Consider the following 12,503-nt stretch of genomic DNA (forward strand, 5'->3'; position numbering starts at 1 on the left):
TCATGCCTCATTTAGCTAAGAACATTGATTATGATAAGACAATAAGACAAAATAAGATAAGACAAAATTTTGAGAATTAATTTTTTCATATTATTACATAATTGAAGACTCTTGTTGGATGGATGATACTAAAATATCATGCTTTTTAATGCGTCTGACGGAGTTGGCACAAATTAAGTTCCGAAGTGAATAAATGTACATTTTTAGAAAAGAAAAAAAAAAAAAAAAAAAAAAAAAGAAAATCAGAAAAACCTGTTCCTTAGCTGAGAATATATCAGTTTAAAAATAATGTATTATTAAATAATAAAAACTAACTTCTAAAACATGTTTTGTCCCTTATCTCAAGAATCAGTGATATTTAATTGCCCACTCTCATGAAATAGAGACAGAGAGAGTATAATCTGAAAACCATGCCCACCGGGCGGGAAAACAATCCAACCGTCAACATTGACTTTGTATTGCGTGAGGCTGCCTCCTTGTCTTTTCTGACGCACTACAAAAAACAGAACAATGCCTAAAAGCTGCTGTGTGACAAGGTGTACAGCTAACAAGATAAAAAACCCAGAAATAAGTTTTTATAAGCTGTCGACCCCAAAAAACAAATAATGACGCGATGATTGCGTAAACGATTGGCTGATGTTTTTAAGGCCCTACCTCATGCACATATGATGTATATTAATATTATTCCTTCCAGTGCACCTAATAAATAGTCTTTTATCAGTTAGTAAAGACAGTTTCAAGTAATACTGTATAATAAATGTATAAAACAAAACATCCTCTATTGCACCTTTAAACGTCTCATACAACATAACACAACATAATACTGCATATAGTACTTTTAATAGTAATAGTAATACTTTTCACTGTAAATGTACAGTAAAATACTGGTAGCTGGGTTGCCAGCCACTTACTGATTACAGTGAAGTGATTGTCAATGAAAAAAATAGGGATTCAAATATTTAAAAAAAAAAAAATGAAGGTTTGTTCTGATCTTATTCATCAGGTCTCTCACACACTGCAGCATCGGTCACTAAACGGAAATAGGCAAGTTGTATTATTTCAAAACTTAAGTGTGTTTCAAGCCTCAGTGCAAGTAGTCCATTGAGTCCAAATGAGACTGATCATGTATGCAGCCTTCAAAGTGTGTTCCTCCTGAATTGGGACACAGCCTTTGTTGAAAAATCTCTCTGCTTCCGTATCCCGAACAAAACGCGTTGATGGGCGTACTTTTGCTCTTGCTCTGAGTTATGTGTGTGTACACGCTTATCAGAGATAAGTGCCTATACAAGGAATTCCGCTCTCTTTTGATGTCATACAAGGCCATACTTGGGAAAAAAAACTTTCCGAAACCTGTACCGAAACTGGAAGTAGTCATTTGGCACAGAAATACTCCATCATATACGTTCAACTCGTGTTTTGAAACTTTGGCCATGTTTAGCATGAGAATCCAACTCTTCAATAGTGTAAATAATCCCTTTATAACTCAATGCAGTTAGCATTGAGAAATCAACAATGACTCAACATTGTTTCAATGACTACATGCTATCTGGGATGTCTGCATGTAATGGCACATCTGATTGCCACGGGCAGCTTTAGCAGTCATTGAGGGCATTCCTTCACATAATCTGTCAAACACTTAAAGGGTTAGTTCACCCAAAAATGAAAATAATGTCATTAATTACTCACCCTCATGTCTTTCCACAGCCGTAAGACCTTCATTCATCTTTGGAATTCAAATTAAGATATTTTTGTTGAAACCCGATGGCTCCATGAGGCCTGCAATGACATTTCCTCTCTCAAGATCCATTAATGTACTAAAAACATATTACCTCACTTCCGCTACGCATTCCGCATAGTTCTTCATTGTATTGATGATCATCTTTAGCTTCCAGCGAGCACTCAAACAGCAACACAAAACAGTATTAACTATGATTGTGGCTGTCATATTAATAACATTATAATTGTATACACTATTGTAATAAAATGTTGTGAATTTGGGCTTAGTTGCTGTGTTTCTGCATGTTGTTACAGGAAGAACGTATCTACAACAGGAGCTACATTCACGTTTCTTAGTTCAAGTTCATGCGTGCATGATTTTGTGCAAATTTAGGTTGTAATATTATGTTTTCTTGTATAGATATATCTGAATTATCCCATAGCTTCCGCTTTTCCGGCCATGAGTATGAGGTAACGCAGCTCTGTTTATCATATTAGATACATTTGAGTGTGTTGAAAAATATGTAATAACGTTACTCTGTGCGTTCGCTTGGTGGCTGCTGCCTAATGGCAGTCAGGGCAGTTGTGGCCAATGGATAGAGAGTCGGACTTGTAACCCAAAGGTCATGGGTTCGAGTCTCAGGTCTGGCAGGAATTGTCGGTGAGGGGAGTGAATATCCAGCGTAGATCACCATACTTGGCCACATGTCACTTCACTTTCACTTTTACACTGCAGTAAAATAGATCGATTTTAGAATATCATATTGGATGTCTTGTGTTGATAAATGGCATGCAATTAATTTTAAAACATATTGTATGATGGAGAAAATGCTGTATTACTGTTACTAAAAAATAAAGCTGCATCTGATTATGCTATGTCAGCTACTTCACAAAATAGTCTTTTTCTCTGAGGCATGGTAAAGCATGGTACTTGAAAAGAAATCAAGAAAATTAGATTTAAACAATAAGACTAAACGTGTTGAGCTATATAACAATTTGTTTTCTGTCTATAAATATATCAAAACAGTTGTTCCCTTGCCTATTAAAACATGTCATATATTAAAGCGTTTTTGGTGTTTCCATGGTTCTACAAAATAAAACCAGAAACCGAGGGCAACGCGGGTATGACACAAATGACAGGTGACTCCTCACATGTCCCGGAGCCTTGGTTAAAACTGCAATTTTCGCACCATTTACAAATAGTTGGAAAAATTTGGGATATTGTAAGTACTCAAGTGAACAAAATATATAACACTGGCCTAGCGGTTTTTGGATATTTTACTGCAAAAATATTACATATTGTACCTTTAAGTTCTGTTACTTTTATATGAAAATAAATATAATGAACAAGACACCCAAGTACTTGTTATTCCATTCGAAAGGCATGTGTATCAATCATTTTTATCTACAGACATGTTTTTATATATTGTTTTATAAATACGACAACAATCACATAACCCATTGAGAGATCGAGTTTGGTAATATTTCACACGTAATTTATACACAGAAAAATATGATATTAAATTTTAAAATCAAACATTTTAAAAGAGATCAATACAATGAGCATTAAGCTGTGTCATCAGCAAGTCGTTTCCCATCGTTCTTTTGATCAGCGCAGTCGGTGGAGAGCAGGCTTGTTTGAGATTTGCAAAACTGCGCAGGACCGATTTTGCTTATCTCAAATGAGCCTAATTTCTTTCTAAATTACCATTTATGAGCATTTATTATTTTGTCGTCTATTACATACAGTATGTAGTCATTCATTAGCTGTATAATGTAATTGATAGCTCTGTTCCTGGGCTATGGTTACACATCTATTAGATTTTCACTGACAGCCAAATTTTGCTTTGTTTTAGCCTAGATGTCTGGGCTGTGTTTTGACAGCTATTAGATGTCTTTTAAATGCAAAATTGCTTGCTGGGTAGCAATGTGAACAGGGTTTTACATGGAAGAGATCACTAATAAATCCATGTGGATTTCTCTCTCAGTTGGGCGTTGGAGAAAATGTGTGCGTTCATGCGATGATACAAACTCTCCATGAAAGAAAACTGACTGTGACTGGTGTCCTGTACCCTAAAACACTCCGTGACCCTCTGATCCTCTTTGATAACTAGCTACTTGCAGAAAACCGTCTGTCTTATCTGATAACAGACACACACAATAAGCTGACACACTGTACAGAGGAACTACTGCTCAATATTAAACTCAATATTCAAACCCTCAGTGCCTGTGTCAGTGTGTTTATGTGGAGAACACCAAATTCACGTTACTTTACTAAAATGTGTTATGCTGAAATGATAAATATAAAACAACATTAAAAAAATCCTTAAACAATAAGAAAAGAAAATTAAAATTAAATAAAATAATGCAAACAATTTTCAAATTTATAGTTTTTAAAGTGGAAAAAAGGAGTGCATTTCTCAATATAGACTCCATTTTTACACTGGATGATATAAACTGAAATCTTGTTCGTCTTAACCTCACGTCATTCCAAACCTGTACAATTTCTCTTCTTCAGTCAGTGTTCATGAGAGAAGCATTTTGAAAAAGAAAAGAACAAAAGCGACAAATACTTACACAAAATATTTCATATGAAATTGTATTTTTAACTTTCCCTTCAAAAGAGAAGTGTTTGGCTCTGGTCTGTGAAGTGCAAATGTGTGGTCAGGTATAACTATAAAAATACGACATGTAATTTTTATCTTAAATTGAATAAGAAATGTGATGTGTGATGATATTCTGTATTTTTTCTGAATCTGACAGACACTAATGACTGAACATTTCCTTACACCAGTGTCTCAAACTGTATGAAAGTTCCTAGTATGCCTAAGATTTGTTTAGCTGCATGGGTCCGGTGTGTTTAATTAGGGTTGGAGATAAACTTTGCAGGACAGTGGCCCTCCAGGTGCAGGATTGGACACCCCTGATATATGTCATGTCTGTTCTGGAGAATTAAAGACTATTTGTGCTGGAACAGGATTTGTATCCGCACTGTGTCGGCAACAACACACGAGACTCAGTTGAACTAGAGTTTGAAGTTTCACTCTTGATTCAGTGATATGGAAATATCAAAGAATAACAGTAAATATTAGATATACCGGCCTTTATCACACTTCTGCGTTCGAAAAGCGGAAGCTTCAAATAGAATGAATGGAAGTGAAAATATTAGTGCGATCCTCAAATAATCCAGTTTGATGTAATATTTCGAAAAGTTAATAAAGTTTCCATGTTAAGCATTAACTGCAACAGTTCCCATTTTCAAAACAATTCAAACAGATATTTCATTGTCATGCTATTCTGATGCATATTTTTATGATTTAATGTGGAACGCACAAGCCTATTGTATGTGTTTGCGCAAACAACAGTTTGCGCAGTGGCTTGCCCCTGTTGTGTAATTCAGTTCCTGTGAGAAACTGTTCCAGTGGGTGGTGGCCTACGTAAGTATAAAATTAAACATTTTATATTTGACAGCTGTTTTAGGATAGAAATGTTAAACGACCAACAAACATAATCAGGCATCCTACTAAACTTTTGTCTAATTTTGCCATTTTGGTTTAAAAATAGGCCTGTCTGACAAGAAGCATTGACGGAGCCATTTTCATCATTAATAATGAATATGTACATATTGTGAGTATAATAAACTATAGCTTTCCTGGTAACCTTTAGTAAATTTACTTCTCTAAGAAAAAAATTATTCTGAAATATCAGTTGTCTCTCTTTATTTTCTTCACTGATAGAGACGAAAATGAAAAGACTATCAAAGCTCAGCTTTAGGAGGGAAAGAGACAGGGCAAAATAAAGAGACTGAAAGAAAAAGGAGAGAGCAGGTATTTACAAATAATCTACTGCCCAATGACAAACTGCAAATTCTTTGGCCTTCAAACGTCTTGCAATGCACATGTATCAGAGAAATATACATTTTCACACACACGCACAGTAACAAATTTGAATATAGCTGCAAGCAGCGATGACGGGCCAAAGCCCAGGGGCACCGCCAACCCCGGTGGCTTCAGGGCAACTGTACACAGCGGGCAATGGGCATTTAAAACAGTTAAACATAAAAGGACTATGTCAGATTCACACCACATTTACTGCAGCAGCTGATGCTCCTATGATCACAAACCACAACAGCCACACCCATGAGATTGTTTAAATTGAGATGACTTTCATGTCATAGAATGTCATAAGTCAATTTTGAAATGAGTGCAGAATATCACCCTAATCTGCCATGTCTGTGTTTTTTTCTCAGACAACCTCTATAAAAATTCTAGAGCAAATTATATACTATTATTTGTGCAAACTCCACAGTGCTCTGAGAAATCTAATCCAGCCTTAATGCAAATGTCTGTGATTGCTGATGTTGTATAATCCTAACACTTCTCTTCATGTGTTTTTTGACCTCTCTGAGCTGTTGTTGTAGTGCACCAATCTTATGCACCAAAAGCATGCTTTCATTTGATTTCAGTGTATGTGGTATAAGATGAAAAAAAATAATAATAATAATAATAATAATAATTAATTAATTAATTGATTAATTGAGCCAAAATCACAGAACCTGCAAAGACAATTTTAATGTCAGTAATAGAAAGGTACATGTCTAGATTTTTCTGCTCACTCATGCAAGTTAATTTTAAACAGCCACTTTTATAATCATGTGAAATTTACTTATAGATTTTATTTTAATAAATTTGAATTATATCAATAAATAATTAATTTAAAAATAATTTTAATTGTAAAAATAATAATTGCAACTCAAACAACATTTAGAAAACTAGTCCTGTACTAATAGTGATACAGTGTCATAGTTCAATTTCAAATTAGTGTGAAGTTATCATTTGCAGTGTGTTTTTATATTTTAATTAACCTAATTATCAAACTAATAATGTAATACTATGTTGTCAGTGGCCTACAAATACACTGGCTTGATTAGCTGCTTCAGGTGTGTTTGATCAGGGTTGGCACTAAACTCTGAAGCACAGTGAGTCTACAAGAAAAGGGTTAAAGCAGAACTAAGTAACTTTTTTTTTACCTTCATAAATAGTTTTCTAAGTCCTTACAATGGTTAATTGACTTGTAGTGGTGTGTTTGAGGTGAGCACTAACCTCCTCTGGCATGTCTACGCCAAAAAACAGCACTTGCAAGTTGAGCTGCGCCGACCCGACACAATCTCGCCTCATGTTCACGTTCACGCGAAAGACAATTTTGAAAATTACCCACCTCCATCGAGATTTCTTGTACAGTATTTGCAAAACTACTGCACTGGTGAGCGTTGTAGTCGTTGTAGTGCAGAGTTGCGCTTGGAGTATTTACGACAGTGTGATTCACTGAAGGAACCTGTTGGCGGAGCTTTACAAATCTGTGAGTTCCGCTTTAAAGAACTGATCAATGGTGTAAAACTCTCTCTCTCTCTCTCTCACACACACACACACACACACACACACACACACACACACACACACACACACACACACACACACACACACACACACACACACACACAGACTGAAGGAGTGAGGGGGAGAGGAGGAGGGAGGGAGTGGAGGGGTTAGGGGGGTTTGGACAGAGAGAGAGTCTACGTCTGTGTGTGTGTGTGTGTGTGTGTGTGTGTGTGTGTGTGTGTGTGTGTGTGTGTGTGTGTGTGTGTGTGTGTGTGTGTGTGTGTGTGTAAAAAATCCACATTCAAACCAAAATATCTGACTTCCTGTTGGTCAGAGCTAATGACTGTAAATTAGAAAGCTGCCAGCGTAATGAGAACAATATGTGTACTGAGTTTGGTGACTGTAGTTTAAACTAACCCCCCACTTTTGTCAAAAGATGGTGCTATAGAGGCCCTCCTCCCCACCTGTTTCTACGGTTTTGCCCATGTCTACTGGTTAACATCTCTGATGTTTGTATCGAGTTTCATGTCATTTGAAGCATGCTAAGCAACTCAAAAGCATTCAAAACGAAAATTAAAGTTTGATGCGTTACCATGGAAACAGTGTTTGAGATATCATAATTCTTTTTACATGTCTATATCTGCTGTGTATTGACATTACACTGAAGTTTCAGGGCTCTCAAGTTTTGAAAAGTTCAGAGTGAGATTTTTTCGGCGGTGGCAGCAGCGAAGGGGGTCTGATATGAAAAATGACACATTCGTACAAATAAAAATATATTTAATTCAGCATTTTAGTGTGTATGTGAGTGAGTGAGTGAGTGAGTGTCAGAGATAGTGAGATAATGGTAATATAATCATACACATTATACTGTTGTTTTTCCTCAACATTATAATGTGAAACAATATAAACATGGTGACCATATTCCGACTCTAGTGTATGTTATATGTACGTTACGTTCTGCACCATAACTGACGCGCTCTGCTTTACTAGTGTTTTTTTTTTTCGATTGCTGCTTGAGCTTATAATAGCTACTTTTGTTTTGATTTTTGGCCCTCTAGCAGTTAATAAACAGAACTGCACGCATCTTGCGGAGGAACATTGTAGCCGGAGCTACTTTTCTCCGTGTTTGTCTATGGTGAGTCACGCAGTTACTGTGATACTCTGCGGCGAATCCTACCAGTCCGGTCTGAAATAGTCAGAATATAAACACTTATTATAAGTGTACCATAATGATTCAGGATAAGACAAAACACGGTTTGGAAAATGGATTCATGTTGTATATTCTCATTATATAATTTTTTGTAAATTTTTAACACAAAAAAAAAATTGCGGACTGCAGCTTTAAATACACGAATATTCATTTTTTTATTAGCCCAAATATTCAAATACAATATTTTGGAAAAATGCACATCCCTACTAGCTAGGCAAGTTCACGTAAAGTACTCTGGACAAACTGTTAACTAACCTACCAGCTGCCTGGATACAAATATTCCCCAGCAATTTGATGAGATGACTTACTGTACTCATAGGATATGGTCCCACATCAATCACGATCAGTCTGTAGCCAGATGTGAATCAATGTGACTGACAGGTGTCCTCTTCTGTAGCTAACTACTTCAGCGAGCATCTGAATCAGTGAGCGAGCCCGTGAATCACAGAATGTGTGGTTGGAATCAGAACGTAAACGTACAGCAATTATATTTTCTGATTATATTTTCTGATGTTCGGTAGCTGTATTTTTTATTAGATTAACTGGTGCGTGGCAGGGCCTTCTGAACTCTATGGGGAACTCGCTTGATTCCTCTAATAGCGGTGCAACTTGTTGTGCGTTATCCTGGAGATTTCTCTGCGTGAGAAATACAAGTTGTGGCGTGTGAGCGTGTGAACAGGTTGAAATGCGTGTGTCTCACGCCCAATGCGTGAGACTTGAGAGCCCTGAAGTTTCAAACAAAACAGGTAAAAAAAAGAGGGTGATCTCAAAGCATTTTGAAAGTGACACACATCATGCTGCCAATTGGTGGTACTATAACTTTGACTCACAATAGTCACATCCATGTGATCAGCATCCTATAACGAACACACAGCTGAAGATTCATAAAAATCAATCAATGTATGCAGATGTTATAACATGTTTCCTGTTTCCCTTTTATCACCATTAATCCGTTACCTCGCCATGGCCAAACCAATTGAGATATCAAAAATCCGCTGGCAATTTAGCATTCTCAATATCTTGACTTCAAGCTGACCGAGTTTGGTGGTGATCTGAGTAATCGTCTAGGAGAAGTATATCAAATTCCAGAGCATGTGTTTTTCAAACAACCCATAATAACTGACTTCCTGTTGAGGTGATGTACAACTTGAAGCATGAAAGTAGTTTGGCCCGATGAGGTCTATATGTGTACCAAGTTTCATACAAATACGTGCAAGCGTGTTTGATATATGGACCAAGTTTTTAGACACTGTTCAAGGGGGCACTGTCGAGCCCCCCTGCCATGCCCGGTTACCAGCTTCTGCCCCGCCCTGACGGTCAGCGATTCCGATGTGTGTGCAAAGTTTCAAGAGTTTTTGAGCATGTTAAAGGATTACTCCACTTTTAAATAAACTTTTGCTGATAATTTACTCACCCCCATGTCATCCAAGATGTCCATGTCTTTCTTTCATCAGTCGAAAAGAAATTAAGGTTTTTGATGTAAACATTCTAGGATTTTTCTCCATATCATTCATTTCAATGGGCACCAAATGGTTGAAGGTCCAAATGGCAGTTTCAGTGCAGCTTCAAAGGGCTTTAAACAACACCAGACGAATAAGGGTCTTATTTAGCGAAACGATTGGTCATTTAAAAAAAAAAAAATTAAAAAGTTTACGTTTTATAAGCACAAATGCTGGCCTTGCTCTTTTCTCCGATGCGCATTTGTGACGTCACGTAATACGCAATTACGTTGAAAAGGCGGAAGTATCGAGTCAGTGTTTACACAGTGCCCAAGGAAGTCGACCGGAAGTTGAAGTCGGCCGCGTGCTGCCATCTTGTAGCAGAACTTCACTTGCGTTAGCATCCCATTGACTCCCATTCATTTTGGCGTCACTTTGACAGTGAATAACTGTACATCTGAGGCGTTTAAAGACTCCATTTGTCCATTATTTATTTCCAAAGATACACGACAATGTATAAAGGGCTCCATTACCTTCTATGTTACATTATGGCCCTGTAGAAACAGTTTTTGTAAAAATAAGCTAACGATTGTGTCATAACCACTCGACTCTCTGTCGCACAGTAGAGAAATTACCGTACAGACAGGAGGAGAAGCTCGCAGACAATCGGGGAGATTATCTTAATATGGAGTACTGGCGTTACATGTTAAAATACTATACAAAATAATTAATCAGAATACTTACTCCTGCTTACTCACGCCAAAGAACTCCCTGCTCAAGCTCGCCGTCTCTGCAAGATTAACGATGGCAGTTTGCACGCACAGCTACTAGAAGATTTACATCTGTCAGACAGATTGCGGATGTCCTCAAGCTTAGTGTGAGTCTGCGCGTCAGAAACGGAAGTGCTAAAAATCGCTTAAAATGGGCTTCACTTGTCTCAATTGACTTCCAATGGGGTCGCTGTGTCCATTTCTTTTACTGTCTATGTGTTTACATTACAAATGTGCGGAAGGAGGTGTATACACATATTCAAATGTCTTTGTGTCAGTTTATTGTTTAACCCTTTGAGCGGTACGTTCCCACATATGGGATGTTTATTTCTGTGCCCCTGGGCGTACGGTTCCACATATGGGATTTAGAATGTTCAGCGACGTCACATAACTGCTAGATTCAAACTGCGCTTTCGCGCTCTGGCTGCGATACGGACGCGCGCTCTCTTGTCATCACAGCTATGCAGTGTTTTCAGCCACTTAATGTTTCTTTTAAGGTTTCAGACACGTAAATACGCATAAGCACCATTAAACAATACATTTGGAGTTTATAAAATACACACTGATGTCAGACGTCAGTGGAAGCATCAATAAACAGTGAATTCAAATATAATTTGCAGACATTTATTCATATTCGACACACATAATGGGTCTAAGCAACTATAAAGTTTACTCTCTTATTCTTCCAGTTCACCAGCCACTTACTTGCATATATTTCAGGAGAAACTGATGTATTCACCTGCTGTAAATCAGACTGACAGAATGACAAAACACACTCACTCACACATATTTGAGAATCGGAATATCATATAGTTTGAAGACATGTAAGCAAGTTTGCGAATATTTTAAATAAAAAAGGAAAAACAAAATAATAGTGATCCATCTCTCATACAGTGTTATTGTGGCTACATTCAGCACTCGTGACACGCACGCGTCGCCATGGAAACAATAAGGGCAAAATAAGGTTTGCCTTAAAAAACTCACTTTTGAAAGGTGTGCGTATCCTGGGTTTTTATATATTAGAAAACCTAAAATAAAATTTTTGTCAGGACAGAAATGTGTGACTTTTCAGAGATTTGCTATATACAATCCTAAGCGAATGAAACTGTGGTTGCTACGCCTACGTCAACCGTGACCTTTTCAACGTAATTGCGTATTACGTGACGTCACGAACGCGCATCGGAGAAAAGAGCAAAGCCAGCATTTGTGCTTATAAAACTTAAACTTTTTAATTTTTTTTAAAATGACCAATCGTTTCGCTAGATAAGACCCTTATTCATCGCCTGGTATCGTCTGGTGTCGTTTAAAGCCCTTTGAAGCTGCACTGAAGCTGCCATTTGGACCTTCAACCGTTTGGTGCCCATTGAAATGAATGATATGGAGAAAAATCCTAGAATGTTTACATCAAAAACCTTAATTTCTTTTCGACAGAAGAAAGAAAGACATGGACATCTTGGATGACATGGGGGTGAGTAAATTATCAGCAAATGTTTATTTAAAAGTGAACTAATCCTTTAAGTGCCTCAAAAAAGCCAGAATAGTCGAAAAAAAAAAAATTCCTAAGGAAAACAGTAGGGCCTTCAGCCCTTTAAAGGGCTTTGGCCCTAAAAATAAGCTGAAACAGTTCATTTTTGACTTTGCTTGTGTAAATAGTGCAAAAGCAAGGAAAAATGTATATTATGACACTTCACTATTTATCACTGATGTATGACTAATAGTGAAGCAGAGGCTATTGGAATGTGCGCACGTGATCTTCTTGTCTGCATTCCCACAGGTTTAGCAGTCGTTGAGTGCATTCCATCTTCACATCATCTGTCAAACACGTAAGAAATCACCAAAGAAACGATATGATTTTGACAAAAAACAAAAACAAAGAAACACCAACATGCAATTAATTCTGTTTCCAAATAAAATTTAGAGTTCAAACGATTGATTCATTCTTCATTGCAGCAAGGGACATTGGTACATTCATGTATTTTAACCTTTAAAT

Source organism: Chanodichthys erythropterus, chromosome 13 (assembly GCF_024489055.1).
Source record: "Chanodichthys erythropterus isolate Z2021 chromosome 13, ASM2448905v1, whole genome shotgun sequence".
Classification (NCBI taxonomy): domain Eukaryota; kingdom Metazoa; phylum Chordata; class Actinopteri; order Cypriniformes; family Xenocyprididae; genus Chanodichthys; species Chanodichthys erythropterus.